The 18,093-nt window shown below is 48.6% G+C and overlaps 1 pseudogene; it reads left to right on the top strand.

The window, feature by feature from the left end:
• Positions 1-648: 648 nt before the first annotated feature.
• On the top strand, positions 649-1,725 carry LOC131092459 (zinc finger protein 239-like; annotated as a pseudogene).
• The last annotated feature ends 16,368 nt before the right edge of the window (positions 1,726-18,093 follow it).

The following is an 18,093-nucleotide window of genomic DNA, read 5'->3' as shown; positions in this document are numbered from 1 at the left end:
TGACAAGGGACAGAGACGTCCCCTGTAGCAGGGCAATACCAAATGCATGTTTTCAATCACCATCTCCATCAACTGCTATAAACAGGTGGGGCAGGGTTCTTTATCTGTTCCATGACACATCCCTGATAACGCCCTCCAGGGGAGATATCTTCTGTGAATGGGCCATTGTGTGTCACTGCAGGACTGATAAAATTCCATCATCCCATTGTGGGATTCTCCGCCCAGGGGGAGGATCCAAGCATTCCTGCCTGGATATAATCTATGGCTTTTAACTGCAGTAGTTTCTTGCCTGCTGGATTCCCAGAGGACAAGAGCTCCAAAACCCCCACTGGACATCCAGAGGAAGACCAGATCCTTCTACAGGATCACTGCTCTGACAGAATCACGTTCATCTCTCCAACAGGACTGCAGCCACCATTTAATGGGACTGCTGCCACCACCCTGACCAACAAGGTGTCAGGTTATATCCTGACTCTGTCAGTTCAAGGCAGTGTTTCTGTATCATTGCCTTGATCTTCATTTTGGTTTTGAATTGCAATTCTGCTTTAGACTCTCCCCATGTTTGCCTTCAAACCAGTACAAATCTCAATGTGCTCATCACATGTTATTCTCCCAAAACAGGATTTTCCATCCCCAAACCTTTGCCAGATGGAAAAGGAAGCTGTGAGGAACAGGAAGGATCCCCGGAACGTCCGGGCAGGTGAGGACGAAGTCAGTGCCCCTTTCACCCTCTCTCCTGCTCCATCTCCCAGCACAGCATGGCCTCTGGCTGCAGGACAACCTCGCTGCCAACACCATCCTACCGGGGATGCACTGGGGGGATCTCCTTCCCCTTCCTTCAGGCTTGGAGCCAAATCCCATCCACTCCTTGTCTTTCCTCCCCCAGACAAGAAGCTGAGGACTGGGACCAGAGAGGACAAATCCCTCCAGCAGAACCTCATGGAAGAGGCTGTTATGAGTGACTCCAGGGCACAGGAATCCAACAGGGAGGAAATTCCCCAGAGATTCCACAGGAAGAGGGGCTCCAAACCCAGGCCAGGGTGCTCAGAGGAGGAAAGACCCTCCCTGAGCCAGGAAGGTGGACAGAGCTTCAGCCAGAGCTCAGAGGTGGTGATCCATGAGCAGCTTCATGATGGGGAGAAGCGGTACAAGTGCTTGGAGTGTGGGAAGAGCTTCAGGCAAAGCAGCAGCCTGATCTCCCACTAGATGATCCACACTGGGGAATGGGCCTATGAGTGTGGGGAGTGTGGGAAGGGCTTCAGCTACAGGTCAGAACTCATCAGGCACCAACGCATCCACACTGGGGAGAGGCCCTACGAGTGTCCCCAGTGTCAGAAGAGGTTTTGGACCAGCTGCAGTCTCCTCCAGCACCAGCAGATTCACACAGAGGAGAAGCCCTTCTGCTTCTATGAGTGTGGGAAGGGCTTTAACTGCAACTCCAACCTCATCAGGCACCAGCGCATCCACACTGGGGAGAGGCCCTGCAAGTGCCCCACCTGTGGGAAGAGGTTTCAGAGCAGCTCCAATCTCCTCCTGCATGAGTGGATTCACACAGATGAGAGGCCCTTCCGCTGCTCTGAGTGTGGGAAGGGCTTCAAGCAAAACTCCCACCTCATCACCCTCCAATGCATCCACAGAGGGGAGAGGCCCTACCAGTGTCCCCAGTGTGGGAAGACGTTCACCCATAGCTCTAACATGACAAAACACCAATGGAGGCACCACTAAGGGAAGCCCTGCGAGTGCCCCAGCTGCAGGAGGAGCTTTGTGCACTGCTCCAGCTTAACGCCCCATGGAGGTCCAACGTTGAGAAGAGTCCAGGTGATCCTTTTTTCCTATGATCCATGCTGAGAAGACACCTGCCCCTATTTCTTCCCCCGTCAATGACATGGTGTGGAACTGAAGAACATGAGGGTCTGGCCATGGCTGTGTCATTACATTCACTCCCACCTCAGGTCACTGCCAGGGGTAGGAAAGGGACTCTGTCCCTGAGAAGAAGGGTGTCCCTTCCAGGTGGGGAAAATATGTTTCTGGGAAGAGCCAGACAGTTGTGTTTTAGTTTTCCCTGTAAACACTTTTATTTATCTGTTCTGTTATCAATATTGTTTCTGTTCTGTTTTTTCCTTATCTCATTGCTGTTTCTTATAAATTGTTATTACCCCTGCCCAGGATCTTTGCCTTTTGTACTTTCCATGGGAGGCGGGAAGGCAGCATGGTTTTAGCGGAAGCAGGAAATTGGGGTATCCCATTCCTGAACCCCGGCCCGTGGAAACCGAGCATCCCAGCTGGTCCCAGCCCTGGTGGCCATGGCAACAGCCTTGGGAGCGGGTCCATGGCTGGGGCTGTGGGAACCTCTTCCCTCTGGTGCCCAGGGACAGGAGTGGAGGGAACGGCTGCAGCTGAGTCCTGAGCTGGGGCAGGCTCAGGTTGGATGTCAGGAAAAGGTTTTTGCCCAGAAGCTGCTGGGGCCCTGCCCAGGCTCCCCAGGAAAGGGTCCCAGCTCCAGGGCTCTCTGAGCTGCAGCAGCGTTTGGACAGCGCTGCCAGGCCCACGCTGGCATTGTTGGGGTGTCCTGTGCAGGGCCAGCAGTTGGACTGGAGGATCCTGATGGGTCCCTCCCAGGTCAACCAATTCTGTGGTTCTGGGATCCCATGAGCCTGGGGAGGGGGGCTGCAAATGGTTACCATGGCAACGGGCTGTGGCTGCAGGCCTGAGCTGGTGTCCATGGCAACCATCCCTGGCATGGGGTCTCCATGGAGCTGCCAAGGGACTGACCATCGGACCATAGCAACAGGGCCCTGGTGATGCTTGCCGTGGAAACTGACCATAGCAACAGGGACCTGATGATGGTTTCCTGCTAAGGATCAGATTTGTCACAAGCCCTCAGAGAGGTTCCATGGGGACTTTCCAAGAGTCTCCAGGCTGTTCCAGAGCTGGAATGTCACTGGCACAGACAGGGGCTCCATGGAGATCTCCCAGGGCTTTCTGGGGATGATAAAGAGCCCTGTGGTCAGAGGCAGTCACAGCCATTCCATGGTGACATCCCAGGGCACCTTGGGCTGTAAAGGCACTGATCTGTCAGAGGCACTCACGGGGGCTCCACGGTGACATCCCAGGAGTCCCCAGGCTGCCAAAGAGCCGGGATGTCCCAGACACTCAAAGGGGATCCTGTCATGGGCACAGTGGGAGCTTCAGGCAAAGTGTACTTGAGAAGCTCCAGTTGGGTCACGCGGTGCAGAAAAGATCTCCAATAGCCCCCACAGATCCCCAAATGTCATTTTTGAATCAGAGATGACACAGACTCAGATCAGAAGGCCAAGGGCTAAAAGCCACCTGTTTTTTCAATCCTCTTCTTTTATACCTTGGTTTGCTACAGGTGGACCTAATTGGTCCTTTAATGAACACATTTCACATGATTAGCCAAGTAAGACAACACACTTCAGTAAACAACTTTATGGAAAAAAGCCAACTTATTGCAAATATTCTCAGGGCACCTGTTATTGATGTTTGTTTTATATTGGGCCTTTCTGGGCGGTGGAAACGCTCCAATAGCAATTCTGTGCCGGTAAAAGGAGATGCATGAGACTTTTTTGGTCTTCAGCTGCTTGTTTACTGTTATGTAAAGTTTTGCATTGCTGTGCACACCAGCCTCAGCACGCTGGAAAGGCACTGCAAAATTGCCCCAAAATATACGGTTTTAAGGTCTTTTAAAGTTGTTTCATAGAATTAACTCTTAAAACATATGTTATTTCTACTTATCCACCAATAACTCATCCCTTGACTGTCCACATAACCTCTGCACTGTGCTTTCCTTGTCCAATCACCCTGTGCCACCAACAATGCAGAAAATGGAGTAGATTAAGAAGAAGACATGGACTACACCCCAATTCCTCCATCTTGCTTCCTATCTGCACCATACTAAACATCCCAAAACCTAAATTTCGCACCCAAGTCACATACTATACTATTCTCTATTATCTATTTCACACTTTGGTAAATTCTAATCTGTCTCAAAGTCCTGGAAGTCCTCTCCATGGGCAAAGGTGAAAGGCAGTGTTTCTCTGGGGGTCAGGATGCCTCAGAGCAGACAGAGAAATATTCCCTGTGCCCTGGATTCCCACACATTTAACCTAAAATCATTTAACCCTTAACATGTGATGTTACTCAAGAATGTTCCAGGTAAGTAGGATTAGAAGGAGAAGAAATAGAGAACAACAGAAAGACAGAAGATCCATAGAAAGACACGCACATAGGTACCAACTGTTGGAGTTCCAGAATCGCCAACAAACAAACCCCAGGAGAAGAGAGAATCCTCACCATGGGCTGGCCTCATGCTCTGGCTTTTAACCCCCTCGGAATTCGTGGGCCCGCCCCTGGGGTGGGACTGCCAGTTGTTTATCCAGTCAGAGCTAGGGTAGCACCAGCTGCTAGTGTGTGATTGATTGGCAGCTTGGCCAATCAGAGCTGGCTTAGTACTGCCCCCGCTGTGTGATTGACAGCTTTGCCAGGCCAAGGTAGCGGGCGGGGCCCTGTCCCACCACAAACCAAGGCCTGGCCCCACACGGGCTTTCCGAGCATCCCAGGTGTCTCGGGACATCAATCTCATCCAGCCTCTGACAGCGACCATGATGATGGAACCACATGGAACCATGGGTCAGTTGTGACAATGGAAGTCCAAGGAGACTATGGTGACACTGTGGAATCCAGGAATCATGTAATCAAAGAGACCATTGGGGAAATCATGGGCCCCATGGAAGCAAGGATCTATGATCAAACTGTGGTTTGATTGTGATTGATTTAAAATGGAAACAAGGAGCCATTGTTTCATAGTGGGGCTGTGTGGGGCAGATGGACCCTTGTGACTCTGTTGGGGCTCATGAAACAAAGAAGCCATTGTGACATTGCCAGACCTCATGGAATCAAGGACACCATTGTGACAGTGTTAGGACCCATGAAGTCAATGGAACATGGAACAGGTCTGCCTGATTTGGACTCCTGGGGGTTGTCTGACAGGTCCCACTGAATTTGACATGTCAAGGGCCACTTCCCATCTGACTGTGAAGCACTGGGGCTCTGAACTTTTATTCCAATGGGAAAGAACTGTCTTTCTGGTCTAGGCACCCATGGCCAAAATTGGGATTCTGCGTCTAAAATTCCCTACATCCAAGGGTTACTCCCAGACAAAATCTGCCCATACGAGCAAAGCCTGGCTAGACTTGGGCTCTGGTGACCGCCTCTCATCTGCCCTTGTCCCACTGGGGCTCACTTGTTTCCTTCCTATGGAGATCATTGTGATACTGCAGGGCATTATGGACCCAAAGGGCCATGGTGACACTGTAGGAACTTGTGGAACCAAGGGCATCATTGTGATACTGTTAGTACCATGGATCCAAGGGGCCACTGTGACATTGTAGGGTCTTGAGGAACCATGGAGACCACTGTGACACTTTGGGGTCTTCTGAAATGCAGGGGACATTGTGACACTGCAGGGCACCATGGATCCAAGGGACCATTTTGACACTGTGGGGCCTCGTGGAACCAAGGACATTTTTTTGGCTCTGTTGGGCCTCATGGTCCCAAGGGGCCAGTGTGAGGCAGCAGGGCTTTGTGGAACCAAAAGGCCATTGCTGCATTTCAGGGCCTTGTGGAGCCAAAGGGCCGTTGTGATCCTGCAGGGCACCGTGGATCCATGGAGACCATTGTGGCATTGCAAGGCTCCTTGGAATCATGGAGACCATTGTGACTCTGTGAGGCCCCATTGAACTAAAGGAACATTGTGACCCTGCAGGGTTCATGGAAGGAAGGGGCCTTTGTGAGACTAAGGGAACTTGCAAAACCAAGGGAGTCATTGTTGCACTACTGGGCCCCAATGGAAGAGAGGGGCCATGGTGACACAGTGGGGCTTCATGGAACCAATAGATCATTATGATGCTGTGGGGCCTTGTGGAACCATGGAGACCATTAAGATCCTTAAGGATTTGTGTAATCAAAGGGCCATAATAACACCTGAGGGCATCATAGAAGCCAGAGAACTACTGGGGCACTGCAAGACCTCATGGCAGCAAGGAGCCATTGTGACACTGCAGGGCCCTGTGGAACCATGGGAACATGAAATAGATGTGGCTGCCTCGGTCTCCCAGGGGTCTCCTGACAGGTCTGGCTGACCTTGGAATGTGGAAGGCCGCTCCCATCTGTCCCTGAAACACTGGGGCTCTGGCCTTTCCTTTGTATGGAAAAGAACCATCCAGTTTTTCCAGGTATCCATGGCCAAAATTGGGATTCCACCTCCAAATTTCTGTGTATCCCAGGATTGCTGCCAGAGAAAAGCTGCCAGGACAGACAGGTCTGGCTTCTCTTTAACTCCTGAGTGCCAGCACTCACCTGTTTTTGAAACACTGGAAATTGCTCTCTGCTTTTCTTTTTATGGAAGAAAAACCTCCCTCTTCTCCAGTCACAAATGCCTGAAATTAGGACTCCACATTCATAATTTCAAATATCCAAGGGTTGCTCCAAGCAAACCTGCCAGGACAGACAGGTCAGGCTTGCCTTGGCCTCTAGTGGTTGCCACTCAACAGCTCCAGAAACATGGGGCTCTGTGGTTTCCTTCCTGTGGAGACCAATGTGACATTGGGAGCCTTGTTAAATGAAGGGGCCATTGTGGCACTGCAGAGCACCATGGATCCACGGCACCATTGTGACACTGTGGAGCCTCGTGGAACCCAGGACACCATTGTGGCTCTGTTGGGCCACATAGTCCCAAGGGACCAGAGCAAAGCAGCAATGTGGCAGTTAGCCCAACTATAACTCAGAGTCAGACAGATTTTACCCTGGAAGAACCGGGCATGAAGTTTCAAGCCATTGGAATAATTTGTTTAACTTAGGGTGAGTTTGAGAGTTCCCTCATAAGCCTTTAGTGTTGTTAGGCTAAGTTGTCCAAGTTCTATTCCCCTACTGGTTACTTGTTTCCCCTATAGGGTTATTGTTCTAGAGTGTTCTATCCCCAAGTGTATATATAGTTGCTTTGCCTTTGTCTCAGGTCTTTGAATCCTACCCCTCCTACTGTGCTCGACTTTTCTATGTTTATTGTTTTCACTTTATTACTAAACTTCTTTTTGGGCAACTCCATTGATCATGCTTTTAGGAGCGTCTAGGGCTAGGACGATTGGGATGGGCAGAGACAAGAGATGTCTGAAGCCAGGTCTTGGAACTTGTGGTTTATTGCAAAGGGTCTGGGTGCAGGGGCCTTGTTTGGAGCTGCCAGCCACAGCTCAGAGCAGGTTCAAAAGAGGAGCTCAAAAGAGGTGCCCAAAATGGATGCCTGAAAGAGGAGAGGAGTTCCCTTTACAATACAGTAAATCTTCCTCTGTGCTGCATATTCTAATTTTCACTAACTAATCTAGTACAAGATACAAATCTTTTAGCATTTACATACAGCCTATAAGAATCATTACATTACCATTCTATGTTACATTTTAAACCCTAAAAACTACTCTTTGGACAGCTTCTGCCATGCTAGCAGGGTCTGCTCTGACCCTTGGACCTGTCTGCAAGCAGAGGGTATTGTTTCACCAAAAGAAGATTACTTTCAGCCAGCTATACCATTGTTTTCCATTTGTTCAGTAACTAAGGCTTGATATCTCAAAGCTAGCTTTCATTTCAATCTGACTTATAGTTTCCATATTTTCAAAATCTTTTGCCAGGCAATCGTATTATAAGATTTCCTGTTTCATTTTCCCCAGCATCTGCTCCTTTTCATTTTCACCACCCTTGCCCTGAAGTTGGGGAACCAGAAAGGTTTGTCACAGCCACCCTCATTGAGACATTTGGCACCTGAACTGGGACCCTGACATTCAGTCATGTCAGCTGGGTTTAGCTGATGGATAGGCCAGCGCTCCCCGGGATTTTGGATTGTGCCATGCTGGCAGATTCATCATTGCTTTGAGGGACCTTGGCCAGGATCCACAAGGGACAGCGACAGTTTCACCTGCATAGGATTGCAGGTGGGTTTGGGGAAACGCAGGACAATTAATGCCCATTTTGTCACGGTCTTTTTACAATACACACCAATGTTGCATAATTCATTTAGGATGTTCCAGTTGCTGTTCTACCTAAGGCAGAGAAAGAGAAAAATGGGCAGCCAGATGTCCAAAGTAGAAAGGTGTGTATATCTATGCTTTAAATTAATTCTCACTGATCATGACCAAATATCTTCAAAGAACAAATTAAAATCAATCCTGAGGCGGATTATTAAAAATTCTCCAGATGCCCCTGAGCCTGACCATCTTCCCTCCATCTTGGCTCTTCCGCTTCCTGCTACCACAACCTTCTCTTCCGCCCTGAACGAACCTCCAGGCTCCAACCCCACAACTGCGGGTCACGCCCTGCTGTCAATCATTCCACCTTCACCCTTGGCCATGTCTCCAGAACTCCATCCTGGAAGTTTGCCATCCTAAATCAAGGCCCTTCCTCCCAACACCTGACAAAATGTCAGTGCCCGTTGCCTCCACCTCTGGCGACAATATAACCCCATGATAAAACATAGTAAGCCCAACTGTCACAGTATTTCTAATGCAAATGTTTCTGCTCCAAGTTATTCTTCGTCCCCAGAAGAAAGTTTGGATTCCCCAGAGCCACCTCACCACTCAACCCCAGAAGATCCCTAGGAAAGGATCAGGAAAGAAGCAGTTAAGAACGGAGACTGGCATACAGTCTCAACACTCCTCGTTGCCGCTGTATGTTATGAAAGAAGGAGGCAGAATCCCAGGTGTCAGCCAATGGTTTGAAGGGAAGTCAAGGATCTGTGTAGGGCAGCTAAAGACCACAGGAGGGATTTACCTTGTTTTAATGGCCTAATGAGGGCCATGTTTACAGCTCATGTCTTAACTCCCTATGATTTAAAATATATTATGACCACATTATTTTCACCTACCAAATACACCCTGTGGGAAGGGGGGTGGAAGTGTTTACTTAATGAATTAATAGCAGACTATGCTAATAATGAGGCAAGGGCGGAATTGACAATCAACCATCGAGCTGGAGGAGGACAACATAGTCTACCAGATGATCAAGCAGCAGGTATCCCCAGAGATGTATCGGATGATATCAAAAAGATGGCTTTGAAAGCTTTAATCCAGGTATTGGATGGTGGCACCTCCAATTTGGACTACCTTGGGTGGCTGCAGCTAAAGCTTTAGGATAATTAGAGCATCTTAAGTGCCTGTTAAGCAAAGAAACCAATGCTACCTCCCTCACATTGAGTGGCCTGCTCTCAGACATAGAGACCATCAGACTCTAGTCTATTCTGCATGCCATCTTGCAGAATAGCGATAGAGTTTTTACTCTGGGCACATGGGCATGGCTGTGTAGACTCTGAGGGATGTGTTGCATGAACCTCTCCAGCCACAGAGAGTCAATCCACAAGAGCATTCAGGTACTGAAGGAAGGGTTCAAGAAGCTTCAAGTGGAAAACAAAGACTGGGTGAATAAACTCTTCCAATCCAAGGGACTAAATGGTTGGATGATGTCTGCTAAAACAGTTGGGGTGATGACAAAAAGATTATTAATTCTCTTAGTGGTTGTTGTTATTGCATTGTTACTTGTCCCAAGTTAGTTTGAATGGTTTTAGAAAGTCTTACAAAATTCTTTCAGTTCCATCTTTGTTGTAAAACAGAAAGGGGCAAGATACAAAACACAGGCTCCTCATGGACTCCATGGAGGAGAGAATTGGAGGCCAGGATGGCACAAAATCCTCTCAGAGAGTCAGTGTGGGAAGGAAAATCCTTAAAAGTACCTAAAAGTATTCTTAAATACATAAAGTACCTTGAAAACCTTGAGTATCTCAAGCTGTTAATGAGCCCTACTGAGTGTCAGTACAAAGCTTTCCAGGGACTCATTAAAGCAGATAATTGGGGCCATGATTGCAGAAACTTCTCACAGAGTCTGTATCAAAAGGGAAACACCAAGTACCTTAAAATAACTGAAGTACCTTGAAGCATTAATGAGCCCCACTGAGTGTTGTTACTGACAAAGCCTCTGCAGGGACTAATTGCAGCAGATAATTGGAGGCCATGATTGCACAAATCTCTCAGAGACTCTAAGAAAAAAGCCAAACTCAAAGTCCTTTGAAAAACCTGCAGTCCCTGCAGGGAGCATTCAGGAGCCCCCAGGGCCATTCCTGAGCAAGGCTCCCCAGGGACTCCTTCCAGCAGATCCTTGAGGCCACTGGGATGTGGGCTAGGGGGGGACGCAGAGGGCAGGACAAGGGGCTGACAGTTCCCAGCCTGGCTGGGGCTGTGCCAGGAGGCCCCAGGGCCTCAGGACAAGGTGTCTCCTCCCAGCCCTTGGTGGCACAGACCCTGCTGTGCCCCAGGGCACCAAGACTTGGCTTCTCTTTGTCCCCACCTGTCATCCCTGCCTCCAGTTCTCTGCTCTGCCTGGGGCCTGGGGACACTTTGTCAGTCCAGTCCCTCAGTGGGACCCATTAAAAGTCCAAGAAACTTTGGAGTGTGATTCTGCCTTGGAGTTCTGGAGAGGTTTCTTCAGCTCCCTCTCAGGGACTGATGTTCAGGGCCTGAGCACAAAGCCCCAGAGGCTCAATAAAGTCCTTGTGCTGTGTCTGTGCTGCTCAGCTGGGCTGGGCTTCTGGCACAGAGGCAGCTCCTGGTAACCAAGAAGAGCTTCAAAAGCACATTCCTCTTGATGAGCAGCTCTTCTCCCAGCCCAGCAGCCACCCTGGGCACTGCACAGAGGCGCAGAGAGCTTCAATCAGTCAGGACTGGGAAGGGGCTGAGAAGTGCCTGGGGCAGAATCACTGCCAGCTCTTGGCACAGGAGCCTCTGGCTGCAGGACAATGCAGCTGCAGCTCCTGGAGCCATCTCCTAAAGCTGGAACATCCCAATACCTACAGAACCTGTGAGTGTATTCTCTGATTGTCTCTTGTGCAGAGCAGCCAGGGCTGCCCAGGGCTGTCCTGCAGAGCAGGGTCCTGCAGCCCAGGGCGCTGTGCTGGGGCAGGGACTCTGCTGCCTGCCAGGGACAGCTCTCAGCCAGCCCTGGCAGCTGCTCCCAGCACTCGGGGACAAGGTCTGGGTGGGAGGAGACAGCTTGTAAGGCTTGGAAATGTTCTCCTTGTGTGGCGAGGATGCTGCATTGTTCAGGGCTGCTCCCAACAATGCATTCAACTGCAGAACATGTCAAAGTAGATTGTACAGGGAGCACAGTGAGTCATAAAAGGAAAAATCCGGCTTTTTTAATCTACTGCTCTGGGTTGACTGGATGGGAAATTCCACATAGATATTTATCTCTTTGTTCAGGCTAAGGAAAATAAAAAAAATTTATCTCAGATCTTACTAAACCAGGCAGTGACAGCGATCAGCACAGGGTCTCTTAGAAGCACCATTATTGGAAAAAGGCTCCCAATATTACCAGTTAAATTGTGCCTGGGCCAGTCTGACCCTCGCTGCTGGGCCAAAGGCAGCAACTGCGATGTATCACCCCAGAGATACCTTGGCTTGCTGGTGGTTGCAGCTGGGCACTGAACAAGTCCAGGCTTGTTAGGAACCCCGTTTACCTCAGGAGGAATAGCTTCAGGCGATGGTGAAGAGAAAAAGGAGAGGATTCTGCTGGAGGGTTTAATGTCCAGAGGTTTATTCCATGGTTACAGAGGTCTGAATGTGAGCAACTGCTCCAACAGAACCTGGCCGCATGGTGTGATCACCTTTTTAAGCTCAGGGACAGGGGGAGGGGAGGTACAGGTGAGCCACCAACCAGGTGAGAGGGGCAGGGTCTCAGGGGAAGATGACACCCAGAAAGGCCAATGACCTCTGGGCACAGGGGCATCCTTTGAACTTGACCAACCACACGACGCCTTGCTGGAATGTTAAGCCTGATTGACAGGACTCACTCAGCATGGGGGCAAGGGGGAAGGGAGAGAGGCATAGGCACACCTGGGGGAATGACCTGGAAGGCCAAAATGGGACATTACAGCACACCACAACATCTCCCGCTAGTTTTGTTTAAAAAGAAGAGGACTGTGTTTGTGGTGCAGAATGATTGCCAAACCATGGTTGGTAAATCAGTTCTTCCTCTACAGGAGGGTCAGTGTTTTCCACTGAGGCTTCCAGGTCATCCATTGGAGCACTGAGGGCTTCCAAATGGTAGACCTCAGGAGGGGGAGATGAGCTTGAAATTAACTTGAGCACCATGCGTTCGATTAGTCCAAAAACAATGCTAAAAACTACAATAACTAAAATAAACAGCACTAAAAACACAGTTTTCAGAATAGATACCAATCAGCCCAAGATTCCCCAGCCTTTGAACAGTCCATTCAGCCAGTTGTCAGTTTCTCTGTTGATGTCCGAGAGCTTTTGCCAAGGTAGTCCATATGTGGTTTGGGCTGCGGCACTATGCAGGAGGTCACAGGTGGGATGATCACGAGTAGGACGAGAAGCAGGCTCGGTCGAGGCTACACACGAACAGTGGGATCTAAACTGGTACAAAAACTTTAAACAAACATATATTATAAACTATTCCAGATAGGAGGTTTAAGTGGAAATTCCTCCAGAGAATGCGTGCGGCGTTTTCTTCTCCAGGCAGCATGAGCAACCTGGGGTGCTTCTGTAGATTTCTCTGAGACCTTGGGAACATAGGACTTTACCCATTTGGAAGGAACCCACCTTAAACCAGAGGGGGTGGACACACAGGCGTATCCATGTCCCCAAGTAACCAATTTGTAGGGTCCCACCATTTTCCAAGTCTCAGGGTCCTTTACTAAAACTGGAGGTTTTTCTTTCATTAACCTATGATTGCTCCCCCCAAAGTGGCGTAGGATGGGTGGGTTCAGGCTGTCAAAAGAACAATTCAGAAAATTGATTGTGAATAGTGCCCTGGATATCCGGATGTGGGGAGGTTCCACCTTCAGAACCTGTTGTTGCTGGTCCAGGACCCTTTTAATATCACGGTGAGTTCTTTCTACAATGGCTTGACCTGTAGGGGAGTAGGGGATGCCAGTTTTGTGCTCTACTCCCCATTGCTGCAGGAAGCTCCCGAATTCCTTGGATTTCTAAACAGGCCCATTATCAGTTTTCAGCTCCTTGGGGATGCCCATGAAAGAAAAAGCCTGTAAGAGGTGCTTAATAGCATCAATAGATGATTCTCCTGTGTGGGCAGAAGCATAGACCGCTCCAGAAAAGGTATCTACACTAACGTGAACACATTTCTGCCGTCCAAAAGACTGTATGTGTGTTACATCTGTTTGCCACAGTTCACAACTGTTCAGTCCCCTTGGGTTTGCTCCCGTACTCACTGTAGGGAGTGCATGTTGTTGGCAATTTGTGCATGTGGCCACAATCGCTTTGGCCTGTTCTCGAGTGATGTTAAACTGACGAACCAGGCCAGGTGCATTTTGGTGGAAAAGCTGGTGGCTGATTTTTGCCTGTTCAAAAACATTTGGGAGAGTGGCCATCACTGCAGGTGCAGCAAGAGCATCTGCCCTTCTGTTGCCTTCAGCGATAAACCCTGGCAAGTCAGTGTGTGACCTGACATGCATCACATAAAATGGTTGCTCTCGGTGAGTGACTAACTTTACCAGTTTTGAGAGCAATTCGAAAAGTGCGATGTTAGACACATCTTGCAGTATTGCTTGATCTGCCCTGGATACTACTCCTGCCACGTATGCAGAGTCTGTAATCAGATTAAATGGTTCTGAGAACCTTTCAAAGGCCCTAACAACCGCAGCCAATTCAGCAACCTGAGGTGAACCTTCCACCTCAGCAATGTCTGTCTCCCACTGCTGGGTTTGAGGATCCTTCCAAGTCATAACGGACTTGTGGGACCTCCCGGATGCATCTGTGAAGACAGTTAGAGCCCTTTTTAAAGGTCTCCTACTTAGAGCACTTCTCAGTTTTAAGGTAAATTGAACATCTTGTTCGAACAATTTGTGAGCAGGCCGCGCTACCGAAATTTGTCCTGAGTAGGAATCCAGAGCAAACTGCAAAACTTCATTTTCTTGAAACAATTGTTCCAGTATTTTCATAGTATTTTGACCTGATTTTAACTTAACTGGAATGTGAATGCACTTAAAATCACATCCTGCTAACTCCCTGATCCGGGTCCTTGCTTTCTGGATCAGTTCTGCTACCAGCTCCTGAGGCTTTGTCAGTCTCTTGGACCTTTTGTGACTGAGGAAAACCCATTCTATGATCAAGAGAGGGTCCCTCTGGTCCCAGTCCTTTTTTGGTGTGTTCTTTGCCTTAGGTGTTTGTTTTTCCTCCCACTGGAAAATAATTCCATGGAGGTGTGGCAACTTACCTAGAATGATAAATTTGAATGGCAGGTCAGGCCAGCATCGGTTGGCCTGTCTTGTGGACATTGCAATCTGAACCTTTTCTAGAGCTTTCCGTGCCTCTGGGGTAATAGACCTAGGAGCACCTGGGTCCTCTCCCCCTTTAAATAAATTGAAAAGAGGGGCAAGGTCTTCGTTAGTCAGACTGAGCCATGGTCTTACCCAATTCAAAGACCCACACAACTTGTGGACATCCGCAAGGGTCTTGATCCTTGGACTGATTTCTAGTTTTTGAGGAACAATGGTCCTATTTCCAATTTCTAAGCCCAAATACTTCCAAGGTGGCATCTTTTGAATTTTCTTTTCCTGAAGCTCGAACCCTGCAACAATCAATGCATCGATCATTAGGTCAAGTGCATGTGTGAGTAAATCATCATTGGGGGCACACACAAGGATATCATCCATATAATGATAGATGATGGCCTTCTCCGCGACTGCATGTACTGGGGAAAGCAGGGAAGAGACATACCACTGGCAGATAGCTGGAGATACCTTTAATCCCTGAGGAAGAACTGTCCAATGATACCTTTTCATAGGTGATTCCATATTAATGGAAGGGATGGAGAATGCAAAACGCGGTGCATCGTCAGGGTGCAAGGGGATTTGGAAAAAACAATCTTTAATATCAATAATAGCTAATTTCCAATCTTGGGGAAGCATTGTTGGGGATGGCATACCAGGTTGGGGAGAACCCATATCTTCAATTACATTATTAATTTGTCGGAGGTCGCAGAGGAGCCGCCATCTCTTTTTGTCAGCTTTTAGGATGACAAACACTGGAGAGTTCCATGGGGACATGGTCTCCACAATGTGGCCCTTTTTTAGTTGCTCTTCCACTAGTTCCTCAAGCACCTTTATTTTTTGTTTACTGAGCGGCCACTGTTTCACATCAACTGGTTTGTCTATTTTCCACTTCAGTTTGGGTGGGGCGCTGTTGTTCAATGACTGCTGTACAAATATGCTGTGGAGAGTCTGGAATATCAATTGTGACACCCCACTGGGCCATTAAATCTCTCCCTAACAAAGGTTCTGAATAATCCAACACAAATGGATGGATATTTGCCAATTGTCCGTTTGGTCCCTCAAATTGAATAATGCTTTTGGATTGTCTTGCCAATTTCAGGCCTCCTACACCTTGAAGATGACCAGCAACATTTTGCAAAGGCCAATGTGCTGGCCAGTCTTGTACTGGATTCACTGTGCAGTCTGCACCTGTGTCTACAAGCATTTCAATGCGTTTAGACTCCCCACCCCACTGACATTACACCATAATTTGGGTTTGTCTTTCCCAATAACTTGTACTCGGGCGACTGTGGGCCCTTGTTTTTCGATATTTTCAGGTAAAGATGGCACAGGGATAGCTTGTGCAACAATTTGTCCCTTGGGAAGGAACAGGGGTGGGTGGAAACAATGCAGGCTGAGAACAAATTGCTCAGGATCTGATGTTGTCATTCCTGGAGCAATTTTGATCTCTTGTGGTGTGTGTTTGGTGTCCTCAATGACGATGTACTTACAACGAATTTGGTTCCAAGTACCTTTCTGTTCAGGATTTACAGAGACAAAATGCCAATCACTGTCCTTCAGGTGGAGTGACTCTGTCAGCTGCAACCTGTAAGGCTCATTGACAGAAGACGTGGTTAACACAGGATCACCTAAATCATACACAGTCTTTGAAGCACCTGCTTCACTTACACAAACATTAATATTATCGCGCGCTTGGTTTGTTTTGCTACCCTTCTTCCCTTGGCCTGCTCTTTTTGTGTCTGCACGCCTGGCAGGCCGGCGCTCCCTTTTCAGTTTTTTTGTTGTTGTTGACCCCCAGGGAGGGCTTGTAGTTCTCCTCCCCTGCCATTTCTAAATTCATCAAATTCCCTTTTCAGGGGGCACTGGTTACTCCAGTGCCCTAGGTTTTTACAAAGCAGGCATGGTTTTGTGCACTCAGCCATTGCTGGTCTCCGCTGCTGCCCAGGGTACTGATGTGCTGAGGGGAAAGGCGCAGGGCTGGCAACGGCGACACGCTGAGGTGGTCTTGGCAGCAGCCTTGATCTGGTGTCTTCAGCCACACTCATCAGAGGCACTTTCCTGTTACAGACTAGTAGCATATCTTTTAGGGTTGGAGGCGGTTCGATAGGAAGGCTCAGGATTGCCGCTTGACACTGTTCATTTGCATTTGTAAATGCCATTTCCTCTAAAATTGCTTCCCTAGCATTCTCTTTTTTAACTTGTATTTCAATGGCTCTAGTTAACCTTTCTACAAATTTCAAAAAAGGCTCTGATGGTAGCTGTTTAATTTTACTATAGGGCTCAAAAGGCCCCTCGGGTTGTAGGGAAAAGAATGCTTTTTCAGCTGCTTCTTTTACTTTCTTGAGTGTTTCTGCAGGAATTGCAGTAGCTTGGATTGAGGGAGAAGACCATTGGCCCTCACCATAGAGGTGCTCAATGGTGATAGGGTTACCACTGTTGTCTTTGGCTGTGTTTGGATCAGCATGCAAGCCTGGGAGAGCATCATTCAGCATTTGTTTCCATGCTATTTCCCATAATTTGAATTCCGTTGAGGTCATGAGACAGGAAAAAAGCTGTTTTAAATCATGTGGAATCACTACAGTCCTACTCAATTCAGAATTTAAAAGGCCACGGAAATATGGACTGTGTGGACCATACTCTTTATGAGATTTACAGATCTCTTTAATCAATTGTTGTCCAAAAGAACTCCAATTAGCAGTTGGAGCTGCTCCCTCCTGAGCTGCAGGCTGAAAGGTAACAGGAGCCAGTGACAACATGGGACTATGCATTGAATCTGCTGTTCCCTGCTCTGGATCCCTTGAAACAGAAGCATTGGGATCACAGACACAGGTTTCAGAACAGGCAGTGGGTGTGTCCCCACCGTGGGAGCCCGGGGAGGGGGCGGGGACAGGGGGCCGGCAGGGGGCGGGGAAACTGTGGGAACAGGGGGCGGGGTCAGGGGTCAAGCAGGGGGCGGGGACACCTGGTGACATCACGTCAGCAGATGCCCCCTGGGAGGAGTAGAGGGGCGGAGCTGAGGGTATTGCAGGAAAGGGAGGGGGAGGGGGGAAGGTATCACGAGGAACAAGGAGGGGAGGGGGATGGGGCTGGAGTTTCGGGATGCTTAAGAGGATTTTGGGAAGAAGAAGACCAGGTTTGGGAAGATGCCACGTGGCATCCACCATCTTGTGGACCCCCTGGGCACTGGGGGCCATTTTGGGCATCACTGCTCTCTGGAAAGCTAACACGTGCTGTGGGTTTCAGAGGAGGGGACATAGGGGATTGGGAAAGGTTCCCCGCAGCCTGGCCAGGGCCTTGTGGACAGGGCAACTCAGGCATTTTAGCAGACTCTGGGAGTCAACTTCCCAATGAGTGTGCTCTCTTTAAAATACCAAGTTTTGGGGAAAGAGGTTTAGGGGTTTTAGAGCTAGGAGAGGGAGAAACAGGGAGAGCAGAGGTACATGGCTTTACATTTGGCTTTTTCTCCATTTCCTTTTGTTTGAGCAATGCTGTTCGAATTTGTAAACTCCAAAACAAATTTAGCTGAGGGTGCATTGCCAGATTGTCCTAAGGTTATCGATTCATTCCTAACTTTATCCCAGAATTGAATATTGTGGATTTTTTCAGGGGAGATTTGTGGGAAGTGGAGGAAAAGCCATCTTATAAACTGTTTCAATTTTCCCTTTGAGAACTTCACATTACCACTGTCTAAAATGCTAACAATATTATAAAACACTCCTTTTTGTACAATG

This window comes from Melospiza georgiana, chromosome 22 (genome assembly GCF_028018845.1).
Source record: "Melospiza georgiana isolate bMelGeo1 chromosome 22, bMelGeo1.pri, whole genome shotgun sequence".
Lineage (NCBI taxonomy): Eukaryota > Metazoa > Chordata > Aves > Passeriformes > Passerellidae > Melospiza > Melospiza georgiana.
Note: the sequence above shows the minus strand (reverse complement) of the source record. Positions and strands in the feature narration are given on the sequence as shown.